Below are 13706 nucleotides of genomic sequence, written 5' to 3'. Positions count from 1 at the left end.
CCTTAATTTATTTAATTTGTGGTAAGATACCTCCACCTACATCATCCAATAATGGTTTGAGAAGATGACTGATATCTGTGCAATCTGTGTTCAACTTCTTTTATGATATAACTTAACCATAGAACCCAAGTTTACAAACTCACAAAAAAAAAAAACAACAACAAACAAACAAAGCCATTCAACATACAAATAAACATGTAACACACATCTATCTACCTGTATAAAATAACTGCAAATATAACTTTTTTACGTAATCCACATGTATAAAAAAACAAAGTTCCTACCCAACATTAGTTTAAAGGGACCGAACCACCATTGAACATAACAGATACTGACCTTTTAAATACATTGCAAATACCATCGTTGTCATAATATACAAAACTCAGCTGGTTAAAATTAGCCGATATCATGTTAAAATCCTTAAGTTATTTTTAAAACAGACAAAGCTAGAATCCTATAAGTCGATAACCATAAATGTAGCATTTGTTTACATTACATACAGAAATCATACTTTTCTAGTCCAATGATCAGCTGATTATAACCCTTTCAGAAAATGTGTAAGATATCTGATGTGTATCAGGTTTTCCTTCCCTATTAATTAGCCAGGTTCATTTTTTTGTCATTTTCACTTTCTACAAAAAGAGGGGGCACTATAAATGTACATGTACATATTGTTTTGAACTGAAAAAAAAAACAGGATCATGAAAACTAGCTATTATGACTTTTTATTGCAATTGTAGTAGTTCATAAGAAATGACCCCAACTTTTAATCTCACACTTGCCATAATGTGTAATAATATAATAATAAATTCATACAAATATTTTTGATTTTGTGATAATTAATTTTGTAACATGGTAATCTTCCTGTAGTAAAATGATTATATAAGCATGAAGGTTTTGCAGAAGTTGATCCAGAGGGGGCAGAGGGGAAGTTTAACCCCTTAAAATTGGTATTTTTTTGCATGAAATCTGGATTTTTCACAAATTTAACCCCCAAATTTCCATTTTACTCTCCATAAACCTGAAATCCTGGATCCCATTCTAATCATAGTATTAGACCCAGTCATTCACATGCAGTGACTGAATAGAACAACTGACCGTCCCTACTTCAAATTGTGCAGTTGTAACATGTTACAATGTAATTGAAAAAAAAAATCAGGCTAAGGCTCCATTTATATTTACTTACAAAGGTACCTAAATATAATCTTTATCTAGTTTATTGTGAAAAAAAAAAATCCATTGCTTATTTTGAATTTGATTAAACATATGTAAAAATTATGGCTGGAAAAGTTGGAATATTAGTACAGGGTCAAAATGTATATCTTGCCATTTCCCAAGGCTGATATAAAATCCCATGATATGGCACATATCTATATAATGCTTATGTCAAACAAAACATCAAATAACTGTGGCAAAAAAAACTGTCAGAAACTAAGTGTGAAAGATGGATAAGAAAGGATACTTCCAAGAAAGGGATATACATGTACTGATAGTTCAACCCTTTTTAAGTAATCAAAGCTACATGTACATGTATTTATAGCCAATGTAACTGAAATGTCCAATCTACATAAAGCAACACATTGATCTGAAATTCAGTCAATCTATCGGGAGAGTAGATAATTGTGATGAAACACAGATGGATGTATATGTATTCTAATAAATGTAACTGGATTGTAACCAAATATTTTTTTCCAACTCATTTGATTAGTACTCAAAAAGTTAAAATATACAATTACATTAGCAACCCATGGTGTTCATTACATGCAGTTTTTTCCCACCTTCAATCCATTATTTTGAAATCCAATTTTAATGGTTGATCAATTGTCAAATAAAGTCTTGCGTCACTTGCTGCTGATCAGAATAAGAAAGAAGACAATTGGAATTGTTATACTAATTCAGTATTATCCCTATGAGGATACACTGTACTGGATTTCAGGGTAATCAAGTTTATACTATTGATTCATAAGTTCTCGTTATTCATAGAGGCTTATTGAATTTAACACAAACGAAAGAAGTCAAATATATACAGAAATGACGCATGTAGTTAAGCCATTACAGAAATTTCAGAAACTTGTGAAAATCTTGGACCTAGTTCTTCTCAAGTTAACCACAGACACTGCATTGTTATTTTTCATTTACCCTTTACACTTAATATACAAAGAATCTATCTTAACAAAATTATACTTTGGGACTTAAAAAAATGTTGATTTGGGCAGATGTTTGGGTTGAAATACAATGTAAGCACTCTCCCACAGGCCTGCAACAAGTAAATTTCATGAGAGGCACCTAAAATTCAAATAGAGCTTGCCTGCTCAGCCATCTAATTTTCAGACATTTCTTTTTCTGTTCAACATATCATAAGGGTTAATAAACTTCACTCCTGTCCTGAATTCAGTTTTGGTGAAACCTACCCACTAGAACAGACGGACAACTGGCTTCAAAATAGTCTCAAATTGACTTGAAAAAGACAGTAGAATTTGTCCAGTTTAAAAATTCAAGGTTCAGTCTAAACAGATATTACTGTACTAAAATAACACATACATCACTGCTAAATGTCAAACCATTAAATTAAGATTCAATTCTCCTAAGAGAATGATGAAAGTCAGTTTTTAACAATGATGCTCTAATGAAATTTATGGATTAAACAATGCTTTAACTAATGAAATTTCAACAAATCACGAAAACTGATCCCAAACAAGTAACGCACCATTCCAATAATAGGAGATACAAGAGATTTGGATTTATTTGAATCAGTATTGCATCAAAATTTAGAGGTGAAATGTAAAATGAATAAATGTATTAAAATAATCTACATGTACATGTATAATATAGTAATAATCAATTGACTGTATTTCTTTCAACAGATATCTGAAACTTGCTTCACAAACAATACAGGGTAATTTTCATGTTAGAAAACAATTTGTACTTGTATGCAATGTGTACTGAAACCTGTTCATAAAAAAATACAGTGTAAAATGCTACTGACTTGCACTTAAATTAAAGGTTCTGATCTCCATGAAACCACATTTGATACTAGTAAAGTTTAATTACACAATACATACCTTGTTCAACAAGGAAAGAAATAAGACACTGGATAAAAAATGAATCCAAAGCAAATTTTTTTTTTCTGAACAGGTATACCTACCTATTAGATAAAGCTCAAATTTAGACAACAAATTACAGAACACAGACATCTGTATAATTGAAGCCTATTTACCAATGTTTCAGTTTAAAATATAAGTCAATCTATTCTTCTTTAAATTAGTATATTAAAGCATTGTAGGCTGTACATTCCATCAAAAAGTACATGTACAAAATGTATATTGTACATTGTATATCATCCAACACACATGTACATGTACAGATGTTAATGACATGTATAAATGTACAAGAGTAGATCAGATAATACAGTTTAAACTGTACACTTACAAGTACAAATAAAAAAACAGTACACCTAAAAAAAAATGAGCCATAAATTTGTACTTACATGTGCTTTATACAAATGCATAGGACTTTTTAAATCCAGTAAATTTGTAACTCAAGATTTTTTTTTCATGAATACAAACACAAGTACAAAATTGAATTTGACACCATGCACTCTCTTTGCGTCAGTACAATCATGTACAAAAAGATCACCTACAAACAAATTGTATGTATCAACGTAAAAAAAGTAAAGAGCAATCTGTTACACAATTGAATCTAACACCACTTAGATTGAGAAAATGATATGTATGGTAATTGACCAATAACAGTTGGTTGTCAGTAAAAGTGTTTACACTGATATTTCTATTGAAGTTGACAGTTTTTTTCCTTCACTTTTAGTCTTAGAATTCTCTTCTACATGCAACCTACATGTACATATGTTTAATGCAGAGTGGTTAGAAAAGAAAATATTTTCAGGCTTTTCAAAGATATTCAAAACTAGAATGGACAAGCCTGACACATTTCTGAATATGTGAAGGAGTCATTTTCTGTCAGAAAGGGCAAATGGCCCATGGCCCTTGCCTTTCCAGCATCTGAATAGGATGGGACACTTCTTCTTAAAAAAAGGGGGGTGGGCATTTCTATACTTCACTGTTGACTATATAATTGATTATTAGGGTTTAACGCCCGAGCCGCAATATTTCAGCTATATTCAGGCGATTGACTATTTGAAGGAAGACACTTGTGTATTTTGTCCCTTATACATTTGTACATGTAATTACTTATGAGCACACCTCAAGCTTAAATGAAATCAAACAGTTTTAGAAGGAGTGAGCTAAAATGGTTATACATGTACTGCAATTGCAAGCAGACATGTACATGCAATATTAAGAATTGACATTTTGAGCACATTCTGACATGTACATGCACAAATGTACCTCTACTACATCTGCTCATAAATGTGACCATAAGACATTTGACATACTGACACCAAAATCAATATCCTTTTCCTTCCAGATACATGGACATGTACATTGAACATACATGTATGTTACTGGATACCACATTTCAATGAGTTTCATTAAAACAAATGTTATTCGAGAGGCTGCAAACGCACATGTTCTGTAAAGGTTCATTCGGAAACACTGTCATATTCCATTTAGGTCAAGGTATATCATTCATCCCTTAAATGTCTATATACATGTATCTGGTATAAATAATACATGTTGTTGATCAGATTTATGCTTGAGCCAGCTACAAGTACAATGTGTATCATTTATCACAGTATCAGTGGCTTACAAACAATACATATGGTCATTTATGGCCATAAACCTTACATTGATCAAAATGGCCCGAGGTGAAAGATAAATATTGTGCTGATCTTATTTCTACATCTGAGCTTTTGTTAATCTGAATAACATAATTTGTTATATTCCTCCAATTTCTGTATTGTTGCATTAAAGAGGACATTGACCAATAGATGGTGTTGAATAATTCCAGTTAAGCTTAAGTGACCTAAAGAAAACAAATTTATTATATAGATAGCAGTGATTTACCGAATGTTCCCAGTGTAATTTTTTTCGATAATTCACAATGTGAAATAAATTCGGTAATTTCACTTTCATGCTTTCTCCCGCCAAAACATCACAACACGAATATCACTCCATCGTTCACGAAATTTTTATTTTATGTTGAAAATAACAATGAATAATGGAGGCATTAAATCTAGGCGTTCTTTGGCACTTATTCACTCTTTCCAATTAATTATCCTATTAGTCTAGAGCAGGAGTATTTCATTATAAAAGTGTAAGTGAACAAAAAAGAAAAAAAAAAATGTTTTATATGCAAATGTACAATTAAACATTTAAATAAGGTCAAAGAGGATCCTGAAATCTTACATGTAAAAGGACGTGTTATTAATGTACAGTTTTTTTAGTTTGAGTACATGTATATTGGTGGAACAGGATTAATCTTTTGTAAAATCCATGGGCCATTTCCTAACGGCTTTCATTCAGCATTTCAATGGGTTATTCTATAATATACTATGTTTTCATGAAAAATTTTCAGTTTGGATGCGGTATATTGTAAATGGCACATCCCCCCGTCTAATCATAAGTGACTGTTTGTCAACAGGATAAACAGGCCTATTGTTTACATTTATTGAAAATAAGCATATAATTCATGCAAACCAGCTACTGGTAATGTAAGTTATAAGCTCCTAGGTGACCGTCTATGATTATTTAGACTGTCTGCTGATTCTGTTGGAGGGTGAGGGGTTAACAAAAATCCCTCCAACAGACCTACTGACAGTCTAAATAATCATAAACGGTTATGGGTGCTTATAACATTTTTGTACGATTTTGCTTATAAATCTATATTATAGTGAAATAAACAAATCTTTGCATGGAACTATATTTCTTCAAAGTTTTTTTGGAAATCATTCAGTGGTTACTAGGTAAAATCTATTTTTGTCCTGACATCCAGATTAAATGTACACACTGGCCAGTAGTGTGATTGAACTGTCCAGGTCAAACTGTTTAAAAGTGCACATTTCATTTACAGAGCTATATTATGTCAGTCCCAACATCATTTTGCAACTATTGTTATCATTGGTGGGTGGATTTTCCTTTTATGGTCATTCGAATATTGTTCATTCAAATATTTTCATCAATGGCAGATGGTTATTTCTTCATTTGCATATATTATTACTATACTACTGCTTTATTTACTTGGAAAAAAAGTTTTATCCAATCACGAGTGGTCAACACTATGCCAAAATTGTACAAATGCAATTGAACTACACTGTACATAAATCTGATTAAAGGTACAGCAGTTTAGTTATTTACATGTAGTTGATAAAAAAATTATATACATATACATGTACAATTGACACAATATGTTGTGCAACTGAAACTATTAAAATATAATGTTACATGTATATGTAAGTGCTGCTCTGCTTTAAAACCAGGCAGAGCCTTACGATAAGTGATTCATGTATTTCCTAATCCCAAATATATGTTATCAAATATCCTTCTGTTGGCCTCATAGAAACTGTATTTGGTAATGAAATTTCAAATGAAGGTAGCTCACTGGAGATATTAAAACTTAAATTTTGGTTATGTTCCACTACAGAAAGAGAATGGAAATTCTCCTGCAGAATTTTTACAGTAGAACCAGTCAAAAAATATTTCAAGATATTTATCAGATCCCCCCAAAAAAACACTTCATTCCATCAAGGAAGAGAAGGTACACTACTATCAACCCAAATTTTAATTTCTCTACTCTTCACAATGAAGTCACTTTTTACCTCCACTGTGACTTCACCATGGCTCCATCAAAGTAAAATCTATACTAAAATTGCATCAGTTCATCTTCAGTATTTTTTTTTTTTTTTTTTCTATGTTATTAAATGTTATTTAACTTTAACAATCAACTTATATCATTTTAGTATGACGGTAAAAGGAGTTAATAGCACTCCAGCTAAGAATCACACAACATGTGATTCATGGTTGGAAAGCCTACTGATACATATTTTTATTTTTTATATTTTGTTTAAAATACCATACAGTAATGTAGTAAATAGAAGTTAACACTTGGCTTTTGGTATAAACCTTGTTCTTATAGATAAAAATTATGTACAATGTACTGAAGAATTCAAAATTAAGGGAGATAACTCTGTAGACAACACTAAAATACAATAAAAACCACTGGTTCATCAATGTGGATTATCTCATTAGAGCATACAGATTAGAATGAATAATTATACATTTCATCATATAGATCTATAAAATAACTTAATAACAAAGAGAAAAATGTGTATCCTTTTTTTGGGGTGTACATGTATCTGTAATCACATATTATAGAATTTGCATGATTCTTACAAAGACTGCAACATAACTATAAACAAATTTGAAATGGTATACCCACTCCACTGAGTTGGGTGGAGACACTATGACTCCACTCATGTAATTTCCACTGTGGAGAGTGGAGAAATAAAAAATTGTAATGACAGTAGTGAAGCAATATCCATTGAAGTAGTATATAAATAAGGTATTAATCACTTATACAGAAGTTGTTTGATCTACGACAATGTCACACCAATAAAACATTATTCTCACCAAGGATGGACCTCTTAGTCCAAGATGTCCGTCATTTATCAAATCAATACTGACAAACTGAGTTAATCTACTTTCTGTATTATCATACAAATGAGGCAGTGGAGAGTAAATACTTGGATAAATAGTCGTGTTTCACACTTTTACAGAATTGACTGTATTCTTACACCAAAGCACTTAAAATCATTGAGGAGAAGTATTTCAAGTTGTAGACTAATTTTTCATTTTTACCATTAGCTAGATTTCCTGAATGAGGAAAACTGATAGCTGGTTGTTTGTCAACCAAGTTTTAAATAGTGTTTGATATTTCAGACTAATCAGCTGTAAAATACATTTATCAGTTATCACATATAAAATTTTGCAGTGTTCTCCTGGTCTTTAAATAGTGCACTTTTGAATGTCGTTGGTACTTTTAAATATATGATTACTAGACAATTACCAGTACATGTACTATAAAATTTTGTAGTGTTATCCCAGTCTTTGCATAGTACATGTATGTTGGTCCTGTGGTCAAAAGTGGACTGAAAATTTTCATCTTCTAACTCAGGCATTATTCTAGAGCACTGAAGGTGAATTTGTAATTGTTCAGGATAATCATGTTCAAAAGTAATCAAGGGAACCTAGGTTATAGCGGTAATGAATGTAATCCAGGGACAAAGACCAGGCATCGAAAAAATGTCACACACAACGAAGAACATAGAGTAACTAAAATCATACATACAAAGTAACAAAAGCAAATGAGCAACTCGGACTCCACTAAAAACTCATATCAATACATCACAACTTTACTGGTCCAAATGTCAAGTTTCATCTTTCAGAACTTCGAAAAAAGCTACATGTATCCATTTGAGGCCAATACATATACCAGCTTTATTTTATGTACATGTACATGTATACTGCTGTGCCTAGCATCAGTAGGACTTTTTGAACAATTTGACTGCAATAATTGAATATCGTACTTGATTACACATACATGTACAAATGTACATGCAGATGAATTTTAGATACGATGCACTAAGACCACTGTACGAAAAATTTCAGGAAAGGACAGGGAGAACAATTCTGATAAGGCCAAGAAAAGAAATATGTCTGTTTAAGGATACCCTACCTACCCTAGCATATTTCATTTGGACTTTTTTAATGAAATGCAGCTATATCATCATTTTTAATAGAGCACTATCAAAGTCGAGAAAACCTCACAAAAGTGTCTATATAAAATAATATTGAAAAATACATCTAAAATTTACCTATCTAACTACATGTACAATGTACCCCATTTTTTTTATCCAATGTAACCTTAAACAGACATACTTTTTTTCTTGGCCTAAGGCCTAAAAATTACTTTAAAGTTGAAGTTCAGATTCATTTACAAGTACATTTTGTATACTTATGATTGAGTTGCACATGCATATGATGTTTCAGTCCAACAGGTTATCAGACAACAAAAACTGGAAAGACATACACCGAGAAAGCTCTAAATTACATTAGAATACATTTTGTACCTTATAGTGGATTTACCAGTAAGTCATATTAAACCTTTAAGAAGGATGATCTGGCTTTCAGTGACATCACATGGCATGTACATGTACATATCCCCTGACTTTGGAGGTACATATATAAAAAATAATGGATCCTGACCGTCCAATTCTTAAGACTGTACACTTTACAAATGTACATTTTTGTATGATCTCAAAAACTGAAACAATAGTGATACCTTGTACATATGTACATGTACATGTAAGCTGAATTACCATATGAACATTTACTTACATGTACATTGTGAACATTTACCTATATGTACATTCTGTACAAGTACAATGTATTGCAGTACATGCATGTGCATATTCATTTACAATGTAACTGTACAAAACAGGACAACATGGACAATGTACATGCACTGTACTACATATACATGTACATTGTACATATATATTGTACTCTACACCCATTAATACTTGTACATGACTATTCTTGAACCAATCTTTGACTGCTTTCAATATGTGTCATTTGAAAGTTTCCCAAGAAAACCCTTCTTTACATATTTAATTAGGAACATATAGCATAAGGAATCGACATTACTCATTAGAAACAACATGTTACCAACCTTCACTTACCATAAACAGGGCATACAGCTGTACCATAATGAAACATATCATACATGTATAATGTACATGTACAGATGTACATGTACCATAATGAAACTATCTTACATGTACATGTATTACATGTATGTATATGACAACTATTTGTATATAGCAGATGTGTTAACATTACTTGATGACAATCCATATTTTTTATAGTTTTCTATGGAAATGATCCGTAAAATCCTGAACTTTCTATAAACAAATGTAGTTAGGAAATATTAACAATCCTTAGATCGTAATTTGCAGTCAAAATTCATAGAAAATACGGAAAATCCGTATAAGTAAACACCTCTGTTCATTTTGAGGCGTACATGTACATTAAAGAGCTGTACTACTGGTTTCCCTATAGACCAATTTACATGAACATGTAGCACCCATGGTCCTGCAACTTGCCTTCATTTTTAGAATCATGCTGCCCTTATCAAAAATTTTAAGATGTGTCCCAGTAGGCCAAAACTCATTGACTATTATCTTACAATGTATCTTTTCAAATCTACAAATGTATTTGTTCTTGATTAATTGCTTCCCAGCTGCACTGACACATTTTTATGACCTTTTACACAACTTCCCTTAGGGAAAGACAACTTTTAGAATTTTGCATGATACTGAAACAAAAACCTTTTTTTTATTTTTACTGAAAATAATATATCTAATCATGCAACAAAATTTTCTAATATATAATGATGTATTTTTTATAATTGAAAACAATTTATGCTCAAAATCTATTCTTAAAATACAGCATAATTTTTTTTAAATGAAAATTGTGCATGCACATATATTTGTATACATGTACATGTATAAATGTACAATGTATGTACATTGTATCATGATAATCTCTATTTTACCAGGAGATTATTTATGTACATGTACCTGACTTTTTATCCACAAGACTGTGACTAAATTCTCACCATTTTACATTTTCAAAGTTTTCTACAGATTTTATGGAAAAAAAGGACTGTCCTTAAGCCTGCTTTGATTTTTACACTGTATGTATGTACATGTAGTTCCCCACTCAAACTGTAGAAGTTTCTATTAATGTACATGTACATGCAGCAATTTTTGTAGATGTAAGCAACTCTCTTCGAATTTCGAACACTTTTTTTCTGGTTCATACATGTACATTGTACTATAACAGTTTATCATAGTTTGTAGTTTGACTTTCAGATTTACAGAGAGAGTTCTAGAGTCAGGGAGATCATTATACATATTCACCAGGTTCTCATTATCGTCACACTCTTTTTCGGCTCTTGATAAAGAGCTGAACAATACAACAGTGCTAATAAATGATTTTGCTTATAATTTCTCAATTTGAAACAATATATTAACTGCGATTAAATAATAAAATCGGGTATTTGTTTTCATAATAGATTATATGTACATGCATGTAGTTCAATTTACAAAAATGTAAGAAAAATAATGAGCATGTCTTGTAATTAAGATAAGTTTTTACCCTTGAACTACATTATTCTATTTTCACCGATTTTTTTCTGAGTTGTGAGAATAAATTGCTTTTGTAAGATTTATTAGACAAGTATTTTTCATTGATTTACTGTCAAAATAGAGAATTTTTTGTTTATAATGAAAAAGTAGTGAAATTGGTATCCCTATTGAAGTAAAAACCCTAATATTCTAACATGTTTGCACACAGGTACAAATGTATTTCTACATGTAAGTATCTTTTACATGTTTCTCTGAACAACCTAAACAAAAATTCAATGAAACTGAGGATAAATTTCATTTCCTATGAATAATGAAGGTATATTCTGTCAATGTTAATAAAAACTGAAAAAAACTGAATATTGTTGCATGCAGCAGTAACATACATATGTAATTGTAACGAAAGAATTTTAAAGTAAAAATATACAAAAGAGAAAGCACACTTAATTTACTCAGATCCTCTACTGTACATTATTTTAAAACAAACTTACTTCTTACATTGTATTTGGTAAATTCACCAAGTCCAATTTTTTTAAATATCAAATAATCACTGAAAATGTGGTAACATCACACCACATCTATGGGCAATTATTTTCATCAGGGAAACAAAAACAATGATGGCAATTTGAGTTTTAGTTTACATGTGGGTGCAGGACGTTTTGTAACATGGTCCTTTCGTACCAGGTTGTTTCTTACCTCAGTTGAGACGTTACGTACCTAGTTAAATTTCAAAGTGGGATGTTTCGTACCAGGGTTATATTACACAGAGACGTTTAATACCTATTGTTTAACATACAGCATTGTTATTTTTTAGAGGGTCCTTATAGATTACTATGTTAATGTTCGCTCCTTCACAGTTATTTTCTGTCAAATTATCTCTTACCTTTAAGATTCATCTAAATGATTTGAAAAATATGACTGTATGACTTTTTTCATCCCACAAATTAAATTAACGTTAATTAACTACTTGAAAATTGTTAATTGAATTACTTAACTATTAAGTATTATCATATGAAAGTGAGATGTGTTCACATAATACATGTACTTATAAAAGGTTGCACTTTTTTCAAATTTTCAAATCAGATTTTGATGTTAAACATGTCACTGTCAGTAAATAAACCAAAGGTACTTGTAATTGGACACAGCTTCGTTAGAAGATTGGAATCATGGATGAAGTGGACAAAGACAGATCTGTCTGGCACTATTGATACAAAATTTCATGGCGTAGGTGGTAGACAAGTTCACTCTTTGAAGCATTTTGATCTTCATGTTGTAAAGAAATTTAAACCAGACTTGGTACTTATACAAATTGGAGAAAATGATATCTGCCAACAATCATCCGCATCATATATTGCATCAGAGATCATACAACTTGCAAAGCATGTCAGGCGCATGGGGGTTCCCATTGTAGTTATTGGATCTAACATAATACGACCAACACCAAGAAATATGAAGGAAGCTGCCTATGACAAGAGGAAAAAGAAGATAAATAAAGAACTTAGCAAGGTGAACGAGTGTGGTATAAAATACTGGAGACATCACAGCTCTTGGCAGAAGCCTAGATATTTTGACAGAGATGATGCACATTTCAAGTTTTTCTGTTCTATACGTATGTGTGTAAATAAACATCTATGGAAATTGTCTGTATATGTGTCATGTAAAATGTTTAAGAAATTTTGTTATATATGTTCAAATTTGCTTATAATGCTGATTAAATGGTTCAATATATCTAACAAACATGACCATGTCTTCACAATCTTGCCTTATGTCCGGAAGTTTGCCCAGGTACGAAATGTCTCAATTGAGGTACAAATCGACCTGGTACGAAACAACCAGGTTACGAAATGTCTAGCATTCTTAAATGTACTTTATAATTTTATGAAAAAAAAAAAAAATTTTAACTTTAAAAAATCCTACCCACTACCTGCTAGCAATAGACATATGTGCGCTTCACACCACATAAGGGTTAATATGTCCATATTGCGTCCCATTTTGGGTAAATGCCCAACCTTTTATACTCGAGTATAGTGCAACTAAGTCACTGACACTGGCGAACATCCTGAAGTTGAACTGGCTACTACTGTACAATGAACATCTAAGTGTGCCACCGCTAAATTCAATTTCTTGTATTTCTCTTCCCTTGATTACTCTTGCACCCATTATCATTTTTTTTAAATTCCTTTAAATAAGAAACAAACTGAACATATTTTCGTGTTAAACCAAAAGATAGTCCCGACAAGTGGACCAACATAGGCAACAAAATGTAAACAGTGACGATTTTTCAACATGTACTCTTTCCTAACGACAGTACCGCATTATAAGGATGCGAACTTTTCATTTTAAAAATGCCTTACCTGTTGTTTTAAAACAGATCAACTACTTCAACTTATTTCATAGCAGTCCAACCGGTATTTTTTGTAATCGATGATCTTAGTAACACTGAAAGGAAGCCATTTTGAAAATGAAATGAGGTCATAGGTCAAAAGCTAGAGACCACCAGAGCATAGATCAATATGAGTTATCTCGCTTACATTTACATTTTTGATATGGGAATTTTAGAAATAAAATGCCTGGTATCATTTTGCGT

The 13706-nt window shown here is 31.5% G+C and overlaps 1 protein-coding gene across 11 annotated transcripts in view; it reads right to left on the bottom strand.

The window, feature by feature from the left end:
- The window catches only part of LOC148621210 (phospholipid-transporting ATPase ID-like), a 78137-nt gene extending 64546 nt beyond the window's left edge, over nucleotides 1-13591 (bottom strand). For 4 of the 11 annotated variants that reach the window (XM_088575345.1, XM_088575330.1, XM_088575346.1 and 1 more), the window contains exon 1: nucleotides 13474-13591. The gene's annotated coding sequence lies outside the window, so the exon portion shown is untranslated. The other 7 variants (XM_088575331.1, XM_088575339.1, XM_088575342.1 and 4 more) reach the window with 7 other exon arrangements.
- Between the last annotated feature and the right edge of the window lie 115 nt (nucleotides 13592-13706).

The sequence above is a fragment of the Perna viridis genome, chromosome 3 (assembly GCF_037379345.1).
Source record: "Perna viridis isolate PV_CMFRI_1.1 ecotype Kerala chromosome 3, ASM3737934v1, whole genome shotgun sequence".
NCBI classification, from domain to species: Eukaryota; Metazoa; Mollusca; class Bivalvia; order Mytilida; family Mytilidae; genus Perna; species Perna viridis.
The sequence above is the reverse complement of the archived record's forward strand: the minus strand, read 5'-3'. Positions and strand labels throughout refer to the sequence as shown.